The 19,247-nt window shown below is 45.9% G+C and overlaps 1 protein-coding gene across 4 annotated transcripts in view; it reads right to left on the bottom strand.

Moving 5' to 3' along the window:
* ACO1 (aconitase 1) overlaps window positions 1-6,433 on the bottom strand; it is a 36,205-nt gene extending 29,772 nt beyond the window's left edge. The window contains exon 1 of one of the 4 annotated variants that reach the window (XM_075740072.1): window positions 6,339-6,433. The gene's annotated coding sequence lies outside the window, so the exon portion shown is untranslated. Of the gene's footprint in view, window positions 1-5,708 lie in introns of all 4 variants that reach the window. The other 3 variants (XM_075740071.1, XM_075740070.1, XM_075740073.1) reach the window with 3 other exon arrangements.
* Window positions 6,434-19,247: the final 12,814 nt, after the last annotated feature.

Genomic DNA, 19,247 nt, shown 5'->3' with positions numbered 1-19,247 from the left:
AGTCATTAAGCATTTTAGTACAGACATTAATCTCACTCAGGGAAAGGGAGCATGTTTCCACCACTGTCTTTCTATTCCATCTTCGGTTTCTTAGTTATTGTCTTTCAAATTATGTAAGAGTGCCTACATTATTAACAGTAAGAGTTCATTTTAAGCATCTATTCAGAAAATTAAACATCTAATAGCTTGACTAAGACAGATTTCAAGTAGTAAAAGCTCTTTTTCCTGGAGAGTGGGTAAATCTCAGCCACCACTGGAAAGCACACACTCAGCAAAGGAGTAGTTTAATTTGAATACTCTACCAGACACTATAAATGCTAGAAAAGGTTACACTCAGCCAAAGCAAAGATGATATTCTGTCAGGCATCAAGAAAAGAGGGAAGGCTCAGACCTGCTGGTACTTCCAGGAAGTCTGTGAAGACACTTCCAACTGAAAACTGGGAAAAGGAGAGGTGAGCAGGCAGGACTGCTATGACAAAAGCCCTAGCACTCATGGCCTTGCTTGGAAAATACAGCTTTTTCCACCCATGCTGAATCTGACTGTACTACCTTCTACTGTGATTATCATTCTTCTTCCTATTCCCCCCAGTTATTTCCCTCAGTTTTGTCCACTCAACTGATTGACATGGTGGGGGTATGTATCCGTACTTAGCTGCTAAGTTTGTGCCAAGCACCTCTAAACAGCAAAAGCAAGTAACTAAAAAAAATATCTAAGGGGAGCTGCAGCAGAGCAGCAGGCTACTGAGTTGTAAAACCATCAAGACAATATTGAGCATGCATTTTCTGACATTACTAAGAATTATATATAGCTGAACTGCACTTCTTAAACTGAGGGCTATTGCTCAGTTCCCCTATAGAAAATTATTCTCTGCAACTTACATAGCTCTTCTTATGGTTTCACATTCTACACAGCAATGGGTCTTAATTTAAAATGTTGATGGCTACTTCCAGTTTACCTAAGTTATAGATCGCTTAGCCATGAACAAAGATGTCTTAGCAGGTCCAGCATGTAGGAACTTCTGTCCTATTGGAATTGCAGCATGCTCTGTGTATGCTTACCTTGCTTGAAAAGCAAGGAAGGAAAATATCCATGTTAAGCATGCCGCCAGAAGTCTGCATGTTTGATATGGAAAGATAACCTCTCCAAAATTAGTCAGGTGTCAGCGGTAGTAAAACTTTGGTAAGTAAATCCATCTATAATTCAAGTCATTTTAGAATGAAAACTAATACAGATACTTGCGTGGTAGAAAAAAAATTTAGTTTAAATATCCAAGTTGCCTAAGAAAAATGTTTTTTGTTACCCAGGGGAAAAAAAACAAACAACAGAACAACAAAAACAGATGCATACAAATACACAACTGGCAATAACACAAACAAAAACAAAACAAAAAACCCACAAATGCCCCCAGCATTTGGATAGAGTTCAACACCACTACTAGAACAAGCCCAGTCTTGTTTTACAATGTATCTAGCTATAATTACTTTTGGATGCACACAGAACAGATGAGTACAACTACTGTTGCAATGAACACTGGTTTCTTGCTTTGATTAAGAGAAGCTCTTACTCTTTAACACTCTACCTGTGACAGGTAAGACCACTTTATTAGAAATTTACAGTGCCAAATTGCTATAAGCAGTCAGTGACGAATTTCAATGCTAACTAACAGTGATTTGAGAAAGAATCTTTGTGTTTCTCCCTAACACAGAGAAGTCCATCACTACATATAGATCCTTGAAGAGAAGTACACTAACAGTTTGATGACTGAGCAACTATTCTGCTAGTATAAACTACTCCATTATTGCAAACTGGAAGAAAATGCAGTAACTCTCTAAGCAAAGTTTCAGTGCTCCCCTTTCAACTTTAAAGCTCAAGAGGAACTCTGTACTGGAACACAAATGATTGCAGACTTTACTGCTTTCTCCTGGTGCCTAAAACTTTGACTGCAATGATAAAATATTTATTTATGCAGAGTCATATCATGATACCCTTCCAGTGCACTGGACAGGTTACTAAGTGCATATTCCTACAATCTGTATGTTTCACTGACTGTCATAAGCGTTCTGACCATTTCACTTTGTTAGCAGTGCTGTATTGCACATATAGGAACTGAAGATTTAGTTCAGAGATCAAGCTTGCGAAATCAAACCTTTAGGTCTAAAAAATAACTCCTGTTCCAAGTGAGCTGGAAGTTTAGACACGTGCCCAGTTCCAAGACGTGGATATTAAACTCCCTCAAGTCATCCCTCTGGAAAGCCAAACGCTACCTCCTCCCTCACTTAGCACAGTTAGTTCACTTACTTCTTTAAGGGACTGTCAAAATACTTCTCTTGTATACATCTCACCAGTTTTCGGTGACCCAGGCACGCATATGTATCTAGCATCCTCAGACAGCCTCTGAAACACAGTCTAGCATTACAGTCAACAAAATCCAGATCCTAATTAACAGGCATAAGTGTTAAGGGAATGCTGTGTCAGCAGACTCACCACTGAGTGTCCGAGTTAAAAAGTAGACTAATTTTCTTTTTTCTGCAGGAAAATGAGCAGTATTATGCCTGAGAATACACAGAAGCTTATTTGGAGGCTACAGAACACTGAAAAAATGAAGCCTTGATTTTATTTTTTTTTTCCCTGAAAGAGCAACTCTGAACTTTAACCTACTTCCTACCTCTGTACAAACTTGCTGCTCATTTCCCTTATGTTAGCAGTCTTAGACTGTCCACTAACAAATATGCAGCATGGACCAGTTATAACAAAGAACCAGCTTTCAGTGTTAGTTTAAAAAAATAAATAAAATCCAGTGTAACACACAGAAACACATTCTCACTGTTAGCACAGCAGCACTGCATGGAGTGCTGTAAGTGTGTACAAAGGTTTGGTCTGAAATTTGATTTCAATTGCAGTAAGTAAGATTAAAAGACATCTTAGTATTGGTCTGTTTGTTTCAAAAGATTCATGTGAAGGAGGGAAGGAATGCTGCACAGGTGTATGGGAAGGTAAACCAAAATGGGAGTATTGTGAATCAGCCCTCTATTCATGCCATTACCATTGTACCACTTCTGTAAACTGTTGTCTCTGCTCCCCTAGAACTCCTTTTGTACAACTGAACTGTTTCAGAACTATCAAAGATATGTAGGTGGAAGGAGTCCTTTCAGGATGAACTGATGAAAAGATTACTACTGTTGTGAAATAAATCTGCCATCATGGGGAAAAAGTCCTAACTTCTCATGCCATTTCAAGTCAAATCCTGAATTTGTACTTTGGAAATAATGAAAGATAATTTTCTCACAACAAAAATTGCTGCCTACAATCTCAGCAGCTATTCAACTGTACATGCAGATGAATCCAGCTTTCAAACACCCATAGCTTCAGTCTGTAAGCAGAACAAGTGGGTATCTGATAAGATTTCATCAATTCCAACTTGCTGTTACAAGTTTACTAGCCAAGCTCTCTGGGGAGGCAAATTAAGTTTCTGCAAAACATTTTTAATTCAACTGGCTTTTTCAGAACAGTTTTCCACAAAAAGGGCTGGGGACACACATACCAAAAAACAACCAAAAAACCCCAACCAAACTAAAACACCCTCTTTCACAAGCTTCTGGAGTCCTGACCCTAGAATTGTGGGATGTTCCAATTCCTGTGAGGAAGTGCCAAATACCTAGAGGAAATCTTCCGGACTAACCACTCCCTAAGTTCTGCCCTGAAGGCAAGAACCCTGAAAAATTCTTACCTCCTATTCACATAGAGTAGACTGTAAATTAAGACTCCTCTCTACCCTCTCTCTGTTTCAAAAGAAGGAAAGGGATCACTCGCTAATTAATAGCCTTCCAGTGATCTTAAGTGGATCATTACTCCAGGAAGGGAGAAGATTTCCAGCTATTGCGTGGTGAAATCTACAGTGAGAGTCTATGTTGGACTAGCAAAAGAGATTTGCTGCTATTCTTACTATTTAAATATTAGCTATTTCTTCTGTGGTTTTCTGCAACTATTGTTTCAGTTCTTCTGCCATTACTATAAAAACTTCATTGAATAATATGAAGTGGGACTCTATTATCCTCTGGCTAAAGGGAACCAGAGAGAAAGAAAGGTGCCAAACTACAAATGTGATATGGCAAAAAATGCAGTTTGAAAGCCCTACAGTCTGTTCAGCAACAGTCTGCACGATACACTCTGCAAAGCTCCGCTAAGTGATCAGACTCCTTCATACACTGAAAACCTCTCCAGGAATTTCCTTTATCTTACGAAGTCTAGGATGAGTAAAGTATTGACAATTTTCTGAACAACTCCTCACACACACCACAGATCCTGGAGGGCACAAGAGTCAGCTACACTTCCTACTCTATGTACATTAAATTCCTCTTACTTTCTTTGAAGAAGTAACAATCCCCAGAAGTTTATTAGGACATTCTGATGGAGCACAATTGCTTTTAAGCAAAGCAACACTAAATAAACATTCCAGTGTTACTATTTCTCTAGGGTGGTCTTCCTTTACTTCAGTATTGTGGATTGATAATGAGCCAGTCTGAACAATAGCAACAGCACTGAGTACTCAGAGATATTAATTCAATTCTAATTGTTTGGAGAGAGAATCTTCTGTCTTAGACCAAGTTTCCTGCTGATATTAAAGAATACTGAAGTCCAGACCTCTCCATTTTCTCCCTCTCCCTGCAACACACTTAAGCTAGCTTTAGAGGTGGCAACCAAATACCAAAGTACAATCTCCAGTTAAAAAAATAAGAGGGAACTGCGGTGGTGTTATGGAAACATGGCAATGCCCTGAACAGATACACAGAGACTAATCCTAACATATACCTAACCCAGATTCTAAAACCAGTCATCTCAGCAGCCACAGTCCTCAGCCAGGTTAGACTACAAGGCAAATACCTGCATCTGTGCTACAACCTCCATGACCGTTACTGTTACACAGCACATGCACCTGCTGTCTGTGCCATGAATGGAAAAGAGATGATTTTGTCACCCAAACAAAAATAACCAAAGCTATTAAAACCTGTCACTTTACCTTAACACAGGCTTCGTTTTCTAACACTTTTCCTCCATCCTTTCTCTGTCTTAACTACTTATGTTGCAGTTTTATTGTGTTTTTGCAACACAGAAGCGTTGCTCTGTGCTTGGTATGTACATTATGTACTATCCTCTACTATTTAAATACTACTAAAATACCAATAGACAAGGCTGGAGTTGTTCCTGTAGGAAAATTAATGAAAAAGCATTGCCCAGAGGAGGACAGAGCAGCACAATTTCTCTTCCATTCCCTCCCTTCTTCTCTAGATATAGCTATTCTTCTCGCTGAGCTTTACAAAAGCTGACTCTTCCACCTGGTGTGAGCAAGTTCAAAGCCGGGTCTCGGTGAGACCAGATTTCAGCCAGCCAGGGCCTGGCCAGCCGCTCCGCTCCCTACCCCTTGTGCGGGGGGGCTGCACAGTCAGCTGCACCTTGGGGATGGTGTCATGAAGCCGCCCGCAGGACTGCTCTGCCAGAGCGGCCTTCCCCTCGCAGCCGCTCCAACGCCCCCTTCCAGTCCCCACAGCGAGAGCAGGGGCCGGCTCCGCCGCCGCCGAGAGCCGGCAGGATCCCCCGTCCCGCCACCGGCCCTGGCCTAGCCTGGCCTGCCTTACCGTCGATCCGCGCCCTCCACCCGGGCCCGCACCCGCCTCAGCTCTCCCGCGAAGGGCGCCTCTCAACCCCCTACCTTCCTCTATGGCCGACAGGACCCGGCGCCGCCGGGGAAAGAGGGCGCCGCGGCGGGGGAAGCGGCTTCAACGCGCCCGAGCCGCCGCCGCTGCCACCACTGGGAGGGGGGAAAAGCAAGGAAGCCGCGCTCCGCCGAGACCCACACTCACCAAGGAACAAGAAGGAACAAACCACCGCAGTTACCCGTCAGAGGCCGCCGAGCGCAGGGAGGAAAGGGGTGGGGGCGGGCTGGCTCCGCCCCACCACCTCAAGGCCGGCTGTGGCGGCATGGCGGCTGGCCGCCCGAGTTGGGAGGCGGGAAGCAAGGGCAGCCGGCCAGCCAGCTCAGCCTGGGCGCGGAGTGGGTCAGACTTCCCTTTCCTGCCCGCAGCCCTGGACCGGGCTCGCCCCTCACAGAGCCGCCGCTTTTCTGAGGCGACGCCTCTCCACATAGGGGAATGAGGGGAGGGAGCTCTGTTCAGTGCGGAGGGGTGGCCCCCGAGGTCAGGGGGCGGGCAGGGTGGTGGCACCGGGTCCGAGGCCGCAGAGGCGGGTAGTGTAAGATAGGCAGCGGGGCGCGGGCCATGGGCCGTGGCGTGCTTCCCTCGGGCTTCAGGGCGTGTGGGAGTCCCCTCAGTGAGGCAGGGACCTGGAAACCAACGGGCACCACCTGACGCGCAGGATTGTAGGAAAGGGCGCTCAGGTTGCCCCTCGGGACCTGGGGGAGAGCTCACAGGCCTGGCTGTCGGCAATACCAGCCTGTTACTCATAAACTGGTCAAGATCAATATCGTGACGCCAACGTTGAACAGTGTCAGAGTACAGGGCGTCCTAGAGGATGTAATTAACATTGCCCCCACAGCCAAGTGCTGTGGGGTGTTTTTCAGTGTCCAGCATGCCCACAGTAGAAAAGCATACAGTTTGGGCCTGAATAAAGTAAATTAAAAAGCATCTAATTATAGGAAAATCATTAGATAAATAGGAAAGGGGAGTTGTGTGGAAAGAGCGTGGACATGTCTGACAAGTCTGGAGAAGGTCTTGGAGAGCCATGGCTAGGAGACTTGCTAACCGCTGAGAGCTGGAGGAAAGAAGACCAGTAATGTTTTGGCTTTTTCCATGAAGAAAGCTGAGACTAAGAGCAAACAGGGACACTTGCTGGCTTTGCTGCAGAGGAGCAGGTCTTAGGTGAGCAAGCTGATGCAAAGAGTAAAAATGGAAGGGCTTTACTCTGCTTGGAAAGAAGGATGAAACCTAGAAAATGCCCAAGGTGGCTCTCCTGGTTGTTTGCAGGTTGGATTCCTGCACACCAAGCTGTGCTGGCAGATCCTCCTGCCTACACAAGTTCCAGCTGGAACTTGTGGACCAGGAAAAATCAGTATAAGGATCTTGGGGTCTAGCAAACACGACACATTGTGTAGGGTTTTTTAACTAAATACTGAAATCCTGGCTTTGGCACACCTGCTACTGAGTTTATTTAAGACTTTTTAAGACCCCTCTGTAGTTAAACCTACTGTTCTGTGACTGGATACCGCTAAATGTCCTGTCATCTACAAAATACTGTACTTTTGAGTTATCGTTCAAAATTTTTCCAGGCTGGCCTGTTTTTTTGTTCAGTATAAATATCTCATGGAGTAATTCATGTGCACCAAGTTATCTTTTTAGAATTGAATGAGTTTCTAGAACATATGATTTGCTTTTACAAATGGTTAACTTGGACATGAAACTGGACATTCATTCATAATATTCTTGTCAAACCTCTGGCCAGAGAGGCTCACAAGACTGAGTTTGTCAGAACAGAGTCATATTTGTAGTTAGGCAGTGGAAGGAGAAGGCCCAAGTTTTCTTCAGGACACTACAAAATAGTGGATGACTCTGGTGGTATGAGAAGCCAGAGAATTTCTAAAACCTCTTAGTGCTTTCCTTAGAGCTTTAGATGTTTCATTAATTGATAGATTTTTTCATTTTTTGTATATGTTCAGTTAATAGTAAAAAAAAAAAACATTTCAGTATGTTCCTTTTGGTGAGAAAGTCCTGCAAAATCTCTTTGGGTCACCTCCTTTAAAAAAAAAAAAAAGGATTGTGATTTTTTTGTTATTGTTGTTTCTAACAGAATAGACTTCCAAGGCCCATGTGGGTCACCCAGTGTTGAGTCATGAATAAAATCCTTCATACCTAGATACCAAAGCAATTGCTGCAAAATCTGATTGACCTAAAATCTCTTGGGCAAAGAGGAAAGACTGGTGAAATAGGTCAGCAACAGAAATGGGAAATCATTTGTCAGCTCTGACTTCTTCCAGTGAGTATCTGCAAGGTTTGTATTTTCTGTTCTGTGTGGAGAGGAGGGCCCCGTGGTTGGGGGGTGGGACGCTTCTTACCACAGAAAGAGAGGCAGCACTGCTGCAGCATCTGCTGGTTTTACGTGAGGACACAGAGGCCACGGTGGGGTTGGAAGATAGGCTGTTCATTCAAGGCTTTATGGTAATACTGTCTAAAGGTTATCACAGGGTTGCAGCATGAGTATTTGAGGCTGTCATTCTTCTCAGCAGGGCTAAGTCCACTGTAATGTGTCTTATTTAGCAGATGATTAAAAGTTTCTGGGTTTGTCTCCCAATACTGCTAGGAGGTGACTGCTACATTAGATCCATTGTCTGTAGGCATGATGTTTACTGAAGTGGATTCTTGGTTTTAATATAAGATTGCAAGGGCGTCCAATAGTTTTCTTGGGCAATCATGCATTGTGCTGCATCAGGGTTAAAGTAAAATGACTTTCAGTTCTTGCACCAAAGATGGACACAAGTAGGAGTTACAATGCCTTTCATGGTGCAGTCATGAGTGTCCCAGTGCTTGTGACCTCCTAGGGATTTTTATTAAATTATTTCACAGCAGATGAGGAACTGTGTGTTAGTCCTGTGTCCTTTCTGTCTTACTGGGGAAATAGATTTACAAGAGGCTTGGCCTAACCTCAGATTCCTTCTAGAGCATTCTTTGCAGTTATTCACCTAGCAACATCTTATGTCCTAGAAGCCCGAGGAATGTATCATGTCTGTTCAATCCCTGGCTGACTTCACTGTCATGTCTCTGCACATATTTCACTCATTTTGATCCTACTAAGAAGTTACAAATACTTGAGATTCCCAATGGGCAGCTTTCAGCTCATTACAGCAAATAAAGCTTTAACGTACAGCAGTTACTAGACTTCTGTGTTGTTGTAATCCTCCATGAAGTCTCAGCTGATTACTGAGGTTGCAGCAATCACAGGATTGCTGCAATCAGTCTCAAACTGGGCTAGGACTGGGATGAGGGGGAGACAATAAACTAGAGCTGTCAGCCTAGATGACCTAGAGCTATTTGCCCTTTGAAGTAGTCATCCTAAAGAAGTGTCCCTCAGTAGCGCAATCTACATGTGTCCTCCTACTTTTCCTGGCTATCTGTCATATAATGAAATCACTTGATGAAGGTTGCTCGGGTTGCTGTGTCCCTGTGTTGGTTTTGCGTGGCAAGGTTTTGGTAGCGGGGGGGCTACAGGGGTGGCTTCTGTGAGAAGCTGCTAGAAGCTTCCCCTGTGTCTGACAGAGCCAATGCCAGCCGGCTCCAAGACGGACCCGCCGCTGGCCAAGGCCAAGCCAATCAGCGCCTCTGTGATAACATATTCAAGAAAGAGAAAAACAGTTAGAGAGCGCTTTTGCAGCCAGAGAGAGGAGTGAGAAGATGTAAGAACATCTGCAGACACCAAGGTCAGTGAAGAAGGACGGGGAGGAGGTGCTCCAGGCGCCGGAGCAAGATTCCCCTGCAGCCCGTGGTGAAGACCATGGTGAGGCAGGCTGTCCCCCTGCAGCCCATGGAGGAAGGATGAGGGGCTGTAGCGATTCCACCTGCAGCCCGTGGAGGACCCCACGCTGGAGTAGGTGGAGGCACCTGAAGGAGGCTGTGGCCCCGTGGGAAGCCCGCGCTGGAGCAAGCTCCTGGCAGGACCTGTGGATCCGTGGAGAGAGGAGCCCACGCCAGAGCAGGTTTGCTGACAGGACTTGTGACCCCGTGGGGGACCCACGCTGGAGCAGTTTGCTCCTGAAGGTCTGCACCCCGTGGAGGAGACTCACGTTGGAGAAGTTTGTGAAGGACTGTCTCCCGTGAGAGGGACCCCACGCTGGAGCGGGGGAACAATGAGTCCTCCCCCTGAGGATGAAGAAGCGGCAGAAACACCGCGTGAGGAACTGACCGTAACCCCCACTCCCCGTCCCCCTGTGCCGCTGGGGGGGGCAGAGGTTTGAAGCCGGGAGTGAAGTTGAGCCCGGGAAGATGGGAGGGGTGGGGGGAGGTGTTTTTAAGATTTGGTTTTATTTCTCATTCCTCTACTCTGTTTTGCTTAGTAATAAATAAGATGAATTCCCTCTCTAAGTTCGGTCTGTTTTGCTCGTGATGATAATTAGAGAATGATCTCTCCCTGTCCTTATCTCGACCCATAAGTTTTCTTTCATTGTACCTTTTCTCCCCTGTCTAATGAAAGAGGGGAGTGATAGAGCGGCTCTGGTGGGCACCTGGCCCTCAGCCAGGGTCAACCCACCACAGTCCCCACAAGCAGCACCTAAGGGTACATCATACAACATACTATGTTCTGCAGAGCATGATATTAATTAATATTTTCAAATTAATTCAGTACTCAGTAAAAGTGGAAGCCATCTGCAAATGAGTTTGGGAACTGGTGAGGTGGTAGCTTGCAGGTTATGGCCTACAGCTTGTCCTGAGGACAGAAAAATAAATTTGTTTGGTAGGTCACAAAGGAGTTTGTGCTCAGATTTCATCACCAGTCATATACACCCAATTGTTTTAAGCTGTTAGAATTGTCACTGTGCAACAGTAGTACAAGTTTGAAAAGAGAGAATCTAGTGTCTCTTGGAAGACCGGTTAGAAATACCAAAATGGGTTCTGGTTATTTAAATAAGTGAGGGTCTGCTACTTCTCTGTCTTTAATTAGATGATTGTGCATCCTCTAAAGGAAATTCTGTGGTTAGCATATTTTAATTAATATAATTTGCTTCTGGTCTTAGCACTGATTTACTTAAATGCTTTTCTTTAAATGAATCATCATTTCATATAACTGCAGTAATGCTTATTGAACTTGATGGTTTAGCTTCAGTATCAAAACAATGATTTAAGTTCTGCCATCTACTGAGTAGATGAGGGTTTAGTGGAGGCTTGCTGTCATTCACTACCAATAAGGGGGCATTGACTTTGGAGTTCAGATCCTGATTTTGCTCCCGAGTCAAAATTCGCACAGGTGTAGTGTCAAGGAACCTCTTGTAGTTGCTCTGTATGTGAGAGAACAACTGGAATGTATTGAGAGCTTATGGGTAAGGGTTAAGGGGCAGGCTAATACAGGTGACACTGTTGTGGGTGTTTACTACAGGCCCCCTGATCAGGATGAGAAGGTCGATGAGGCCTTCTACAGACAGCTGAAAGTAGTTTCACGATCACAGGCCCTGGTCTTCATGGGGGACTTCAACCATCCTGATATTTGCTGGAAATGCAACACGGCCAGGCACACACAGTCCCGGAGGTTCCTGCAGAGCATTGATGATAACTTTTTGACACAGCTGGTAGAGGAGCCCAAGAGGAGAGGGGTACTGCTAGGCCTTGTTCTAGCAAGCAAAGAAGGACAGGTTGAAGATGTGAACGTTGGGGGCAGCCTTGGTGGCAGTGACCATGAGATGGTGGAATTGAGGATCCTGCATGGAAGGAGCAGGGCAGTAAGTAGGATTACAACCCTGGACTTCAGGAGAGCCAACTGGCCTTTTCAAAGACCTGCTTGGGAGAATCGCATGGGTTAGGGCTCTAGGAGGTAAGGGGGCCCAAGAGACCTGGTCAGTATTCAAGCACCACTTCCTCCAAGCTCAAGATTGGTGCATCCCGAAGAATAGGAAGACAAGCAAAGGAGGAAGGAGAAATGCATGGATGAGCAAGGAGCTCCTGGAAAAACTGAAAGGGAAGAAGGAAGTTTACCAAATATGGAAAAAGGGAGTGGCTACTTGGGAGGAATATAGGGGTGTAGTCAGAGAATGTAGGGATGCAACAAGGAAGGCTAAGGCCCACGTGGAATTAAAACTGTCAGGGAGGTCAAGGACAACAAGAAGGGCTTTTTCAAGTACATCAGCAGCAAAAGGAAGACTATGGAAAATGTGGGCCTGCTGCTGAATGAGGTGGGTGCCCTGGTGATGGAGGATACAGAGAAGGCAGAGCTACTGAATGCCTTTTTGCTTCAGTCTTTACTGCTAAGGTTGGCCCTCAGCATACCCAGATACTGGAGGTATGAGAAAAAGTCTTGTGAAAGGAAGACCTTCCCTTGGTCAAGGAGGATCAGATTAGAGAACATTTAGGCAGTCTTGACATCCACAAATCCATGGGCCCTAGTGGGATGCACCCACGAGTGCTCAGGGAGCTGGCAGACTTTATGCTAGGCCACTCTCAATCATCTTTGACAGGTCATGGAGAGCAAGAGAGGTGCCTGAGGACTGGAGAAAAGCCGATGTCACTCCAGTCTTCAAAAAGGGCAAGAAAGAGGACCCAGGAAACTACAGGCCAGTCAGCGTCACCTCCATCCCTGGGAAGGTGATGGAGCAACTTATTCTGGGGGTTATGAATAAGCATGTGGAGGAGAAGAAGGTTATCGGGAGTGGTCAGCATGGATTCACCAAGGGGAAATCATGCCTGATCAATCTGATAGCCTTCTATGATGGCATGACCAGCTGGGTGGATGAAGAGAGAGCAGTGGATGTTGTATACCTTGACTTCAGCAAGGCTTTTGACACTGTCTCTCATAACGTCCTCATTAGCAAGCTTAGGAAGTGTGGGTTGGATGAGTGGTCAGTGAGGTGGGTAGAGAACTGGCTGAATGGTAGAGCCCAGAGGGTTGTGATAAGCAGCACAGAGCGTAGTTGGAGGCCTGTAGCTAGTGGTGTGCCCCAGGGGTCAGTACTGGGTCCAGTCTTATTCAACATATTCATCAGTGACCTGGACGAGGGGACAGAGTGTACCCTCAGCAAGTTTGCTGACAACACAGAACTGAGAGGAGTGGCCAACACACCAGAAAGCTGCGCTGCCATTCAGTGAGATCTGGACAGGCTGGAGAGTTGGGTGGAGAGGAACCATGTGAAATTCGATAAGGGCAAGTGTAGGGTCCTGCACCTAGGGAAGAACAACTCCAGGTACCAGTACAGGTTAGGGCTTGACCTGGTGGGAAGCAGCGCTGTGGAGAAGGACCCGGGAGTGCTGGTGGACAACAAGTTCTCCATGAGCCAGCAATGTGCCCTCGTGGCCAAGAAGGCCAAAGGTATCCTGGGCTGCATTAAGAAGAGCATGGCCAGCAGGTCAAGGGAGGTTATCCTCCCCCTCTACTCTGCCCTGGTGAGGCCACCTCTAGAATCTTGTGTCCAGTTCTGGGCTCCCCAGTTCAAGACAGACAGGGAACTACTGGAGGGAATCCAGTGGAGGGCTACAAAGACGATAAGGGGACTGGAGCGTCTCTCGTATGAGGAAAGACTGAGGGAGTCTCTTTAGTCTGGAGGAGAGAAGACTGAGACGGGCTCTGAGCATCACTTATAAATATCTAAAGGGCAGGTGTCAAGAGGATGGGGCCAGACTCTTCTCAATGGTGCCCAGACACAGGACAAGGGGCAATGAGCACCAACTGGAACACAGGAAGTTCCATCTGAACATGAGAAACTTCTTTACTCTGAGGGTGACCGAGCACTGGAACAGGTTGCCCAGAGAGGTTGTGGAGTCTCCTTCTCGGGAGATACTCAAAACCCACCCGGACGCAGTCCTGTGCAACCTGCTCTAGGTGATCCTACTTTAGCCAAGGGGTTGGACTAGGTGATCTCCAGACGTCCCTTTCAAGGCCTACCAATCTGTGAAAAGCACTTGTCTGACTCTGCCACATCTACTTAAGAGAGTTGAGAATGGGATTATGTACCCAAAAAAAAAGCATAAATTGAGACAAGTAAAAGTGCTGTCACTTCACTGTCAGCACTGTGCCTTCAACATCTGACTACATAACACTTTTTCAGAATTTCTTCAAAGTAGATAATCTCTATCATCTTACAGTTCCTGTACAGAGCATCAGAAAGAAAACCTGTGTGCACCATAGAAGTGGGAGGGCAGTTCCTGTCCCTGTTGAGCGTATGATGTAACTTGCAGTAAATGTAGAAGTCTTTGCTGGCCAGCAGTGTATTTCCCTGCATAGCTGGAATGGTGGAAGACCTTACCATGGACTGGATTCTTGGGCATGCTCACCCTAAAATAACCCATATTCAAAATACTCCTTAAACGGTTGGTGTATACGTGACGTACAATACCCTTGCACACAGTTATACTGGATCTGTGCTATTCATAGTTTGTATCACAGTTATGCTCCCTCGCTGAGCTCAGGACTCTGACAGAAAATGTTATTCATCTGATACAGCTGAAAGGGGATAAAAGGGGGAGTAAACTAATGCAGAAAGTTGGTAGAGGAAACAAACTCTGGAACCCAGTCTAAGATACCTGTTTTCACTTTGCAGCTGTACCAGCCTAAAGAACTTTCATATAGTCACTAAGCCCTCCCTGAGAGGCATCCGTGTCCTGCTACCGTCTGGCTGTCATGCTTTTAGTCACTGGTAAACATACGGGATTGAGCGTTCATCAGAGCGCTATCCTTTCATTCCCTGTATTGACTAGTAATTATTTGTAGTTGCCCTGACATCCAGAACTAGGTTTACTCAGTTCCCATGGGGCCTATTCCAGTGAGTTCTCTCACTTCTAAGAAATAACTTGATGGTGAATTTCTTTTTCATAGCTCACAATTCAGGAGTTGTTCCACATAAATAGCTCAGAGATTTTTTGCAAGAATAGGAAGGAGAAACAATAACACAGTTTGCCTTCACTTGGAGGGGCGTCCAGTACACCTGGAATCAACTGCCCCAGGGGTGGAAACACAGCCCCACCATTTGCCATGGACTGATCCAGACTGCACTGGAACAGGGTGAAGCCCCAGAGCACCTGCAATACATTGATGACATCATTGTATGGGGCAACTCAGCAGAGGAAGTTTCTGAGAAAGGGAAGAAAATAATCCAAATCCTGCTGCAGGCTGGCTTTGCCATAAAACGAAGTAAGGTGAAGGGGCCTGTGCAGGAAATCCAGTTTTTAGGAATAAGGTGGCATGATGGGCGGCGTCAGATCCCAATGGATATTATCAACAAAATAGCAGCCATGTCTCCACCAACCAACAAAAAGGAGATACAGGCCTTCTTAGCTGTTGTGGGTTTCTGGAGAATGCACATTCCAAATTACAGTCTGATAGTAACCCCTCTCTACCATGTAACCTGGAAGAAGAATGATTTTAAATGGGGCCCTGAGCAACCACAAGCTTTTGAACAACTTAAACAAGAAATAGTTCATGCCGTAGCTCTTGGGCCAGTCCAGGCAGGACCAGATGTAAAAAATGTGCTGTACACCGCAGCCGGGGAGAATGGCCCTGCCTGGAGTCTCTGGCAGAAAGCACCAGGGGAGACTCGAGATCGACCCCTGGGGTTTTGGAGTCGGGGATACAGAGGATCCGAGGCCCGCTACACCCCAATGGAAAAGGAGATATTGGCAGCCTATGAAGGGGTTCAACCTGCTTCAGAGGTGACTGGCACTGAAGCACAGCTCCTCTTGGCACCCCGACTGCCAGTGCTAGGCTGGATGTTCAAAGAGAGGGCTCCTTCTACACATCATGCAACCGATGCTACGTGGAGTAAGTGGGTTGCACTGATCACACAACGGGCTAGAATAGGAAGCCTAAATCATCCAGGAATCCTGGAAGTGATCACAGACTGGCCAGAAGGGAAAGATTTCAGAATGTCACCAGAGGAGGAGGTGACACGTGCGGAAGAAGCCCCACCATATAAAAAACTAACAGAAGATGAGAAGCCATATGCCCTCTTCACTGATGGGTCCTGTCGCATCGTGGGAAAGCATCGAAGGTGGAAGGCCGCTGTATGGAGTCCTACATGGCGAGTTGCAGAAGCTGCTGAAGAAGAAGGTGAATCGAGCCAGTTTGCAGAGGTGAAAGCCATCCAGCTGGCCTTAGATATTGCTGAAAGAGAAAAGTGGCCAATGCTGTACCTCTACACTGACTCATGGATGGTGGCCAATGCCCTTTGGGAGTGGTTACAGCAGTGGAAGTGGAGCAACTGGCAGCATAGAGGCAAACCCATCTGGGCTGCCCCATTGTGGCAAGATATTGCTGCCCAGCTAGAGAAGCTAGTCGTAAAGGTACGTCATTTGGATGCCCACGTACCCAAGAGTCAGGCCACTGAGGAACATCAGAACAACCAGCAGGTGGATCAGGCTGCCAAGATTGAAGTGGCTCAGGTGGATTTGGACTGGCAGTGTAAGGGTGAATTATTTCTAGCTCGGTGGGCCCATGACACCTCAGGCCGTCAAGGAAGAGATGCGACATATAGATGGGCCCGTGATCGAGGGGTGGACTTGAGCATGGACGCCATCTCACAGGTCATCCATCAATGTGAAACATGCGCAGCAATCAAGCAAGCCAAGCAGGTAAATTCTCTGTGGTATGGAGGACGGTGGTTGAAATATAAATATGGGGAAGCATGGCAAATCGACTACATCACGCTCCCGCAAAGCTGCCAAGGCAAGTGTTATGTTCTTACAATGGTGGAAGCAACCACTGGATGGCTGGAAACATATCCTGTGCCCCATGCCACTGCCCAGAACACTATTCTGGGTCCTGAAAAGCAAGTCCTGTGGTAACATGGCACCCCAGAGAGAAGTGAGTCAGACAACGGGACTCATTTTCGGAACAACCTCATAGACACCTGGGCCAAAGAGCATGGTATTGAGTGGGTGTATCACATCTCCTACCATGCACCAGCCTCTGGGAAAGTTGAAAGGAGCAATGGACTGCTAAAATCTACCCTGAGAGCAATGGGTGGTGGGACCCTCAAACACTGGGACACACATTTAGCAAAGGCCACCTGGTTAGTTAACACTTGGGGACCTGCCAATCAAGCTGGCCCTGCCCAATCAAAATTTCCACGCCCAGTAGAAGGAGATAAATTTCCTGTAGTTAGCATGAAGAATATGTTGGGTAAAACAGTTTGGGTTATCCCTGCTTCAGGCAAAGGCAAGCCCATCTGCGGGATTGCTTTTGCTCAGGGACCAGGGTGCACTTGATGGGTGACGAGAAAGGATGGGGAAGTCCGGTGTATACCCCAAGGGGATCTGATTTTGGGTGAAAATAGCCCATAAATTCAATTGTATGATGTTAATAGCTATACACTGTATTAATAGTATAACCATAAGAATCTCCCAAAACTAATGAAGGATGGACTTTGGAACTAGAACTGACTTCAACTGGTGCCCAGGAACTTCATCGAAAATCACATCTTTGACGTCCAGACTGCGAGCATGGACCATACCAGATACACCAGCTGAGAAAACTCCAGATGCAGCGTGCAGCAATCCAGCAGCACGCACCATTGCTCCTGCTCTGAGAGACTGTAATGGCAGATGGAACCCAAAGCCATGGACTAAATGAACTCGACAGACATTTTAGAGCGATAGCCCATAGAGTAAGGCAATGAGATCTGTAAAATAATCTGGGCATGACGTAGATGGTATGGAATAAGGGGTGGATAATGTCCTGGTTCTGGCAAGGATAGAGTTAATTTCCCAAGGAGCCAGGACAGGTGACCCAAGCTGGCCGGGGGCTATTCCATACCATGTGACATCATGCTCACCATAAAAGGGGGCTAGGTGGGCAGGGGTGGGTTCGGCGTGTCGGCGTGGCTCTGGGACGGGCAGAGCGTCCGGTCGGTCGGTCGTCGGATCGGTAAATCGTTCTCTGTTATCACCCATTGTTAATATTTGTTATCAGCACTGTTGTTGATTGTTTCCCTCTCCCTTGCTGTCCCAGTAACCTGCCCTTATCCCAACCCTCGAGGCTTTGCCGTTGTTTTTCCGTTCTCCTCCCCATCCTGCCAGGGGAGGGGTGAGCGAGCAGCGGGTGGCACTTAGCTACCGGCTGGGGCTAAACCACGTCACTCTCCCACTGCCTCTGCACACTAGCAGTGGCCAAACATCACAAGATTTTGCTAAGTAGAAAGGATAGTGTGCTTCTTCCTGTATCCCTGGTTGCTAATTTCTGAGGGGAAAAAACATCAGGACATGACTTACTACCTTAGCAAAGGCTGTGCATTAGCGTATGTCCTCTGGAGTCCCAGTGGATATAATTATACTTAAATCAAGCATTTAAAGTCTTGCTCTAATAGCAAATAAAAGCTACTACATTCCTAATGAAAGGTACAAGAACAGCAGCAGGGGATATTTCACTTGCCTTAGGTGTCGTTCATCTATGTGCATCTGTAATCTACCTGCTGATGTTAATTTCAGTGCTTATTTAGGCCTTAGTTGCAAAATACCATTTTTACCCTTGGACAACTGATTCAGTCATAGTGGAAGGTTGTGCCAGACTTTTTCTTCAAGAACTGAGAGGAAAGCAGAGCCAGGTTTAGTGCAAAAGCTAAGAGCTGAGGCTCACTATTCTTTTCTGTTTCCTATTTATATAGAGATGGAGGAGGAGGACAAGGAATCATCTGGAAATAAATCTCACTAATCTCTCTAAAGTATAGGGTGTGGTAGAAAAAATTGTTTCCAGCCTGAAATTCAAAATTTTCCAGCTGTCTGTCTTTCTCTCCTACTATTATCCATTTCCATATTCATGTCAGAAGAACTTCTGATATAAGTTCTAATAATTTCTCTGAAGTGTGAAAATGGGAACATTCTTCTGTTACTTTGACATAAACTATTTGACACCTGTATCAAAAGCAAACACTTAATCATAGCTGTGAAGAACTGCTGGCACATTGTAGAAGGCAATAGAGAATGTGTTCCTTGAAAAGAGGTCTCTATTTTATACTGCCTATACATGCTTGTTTGCTCAAAGAGCATTAAAGAGGCAGAGAAAAGCAGTAGAAATTACTCTGCTGCACCCTAATGGTAGGCTCTGTGTGTCTGTAACATTTCGATTATCTTTATGCCTGAACATGACTGATTAACTGTTCTTAACTACTTTTCAATGAAACATTGGATATTGCCCGTTTTCTCCCCAAATGTTTGAACTAGTAATTTGCTTTTTGATTTCTCAGTTTTCCTGCAGAAAGTTAATATGCTGAATAAAAACAACAGTCACAATTCAAGAATCTTCCATTAAGTTTCTTCCAGGGCTTCCTGACCAGACCAGATCACTTGTGATATGGCACAGTCAGGATGGATGTTTCTCTGACATATCTCCCTGCCTCTGAGGGCAGAGAAAAATGCATCCTAAGGGTATACCCTGACCCCTAGCAAAAGTGAGAGCATGGAGCTAAATTACATCTCACACCAGGCACTGCCATACTATTTCTGTTTAAAATGTTATCCTTCCAGCCCCTTTGCAAGTAGTCCAAATCTTTCCATACAGCTAAGCCTTCATTAAGTGCAACTTGCACTAACCAACAGGACACCCACTGAACATAGCA

This window comes from Balearica regulorum, chromosome Z (genome assembly GCF_011004875.1).
Source record: "Balearica regulorum gibbericeps isolate bBalReg1 chromosome Z, bBalReg1.pri, whole genome shotgun sequence".
NCBI classification, from domain to species: domain Eukaryota; kingdom Metazoa; phylum Chordata; class Aves; order Gruiformes; family Gruidae; genus Balearica; species Balearica regulorum.
Note: the sequence above shows the minus strand (reverse complement) of the source record. Positions and strands in the feature narration are given on the sequence as shown.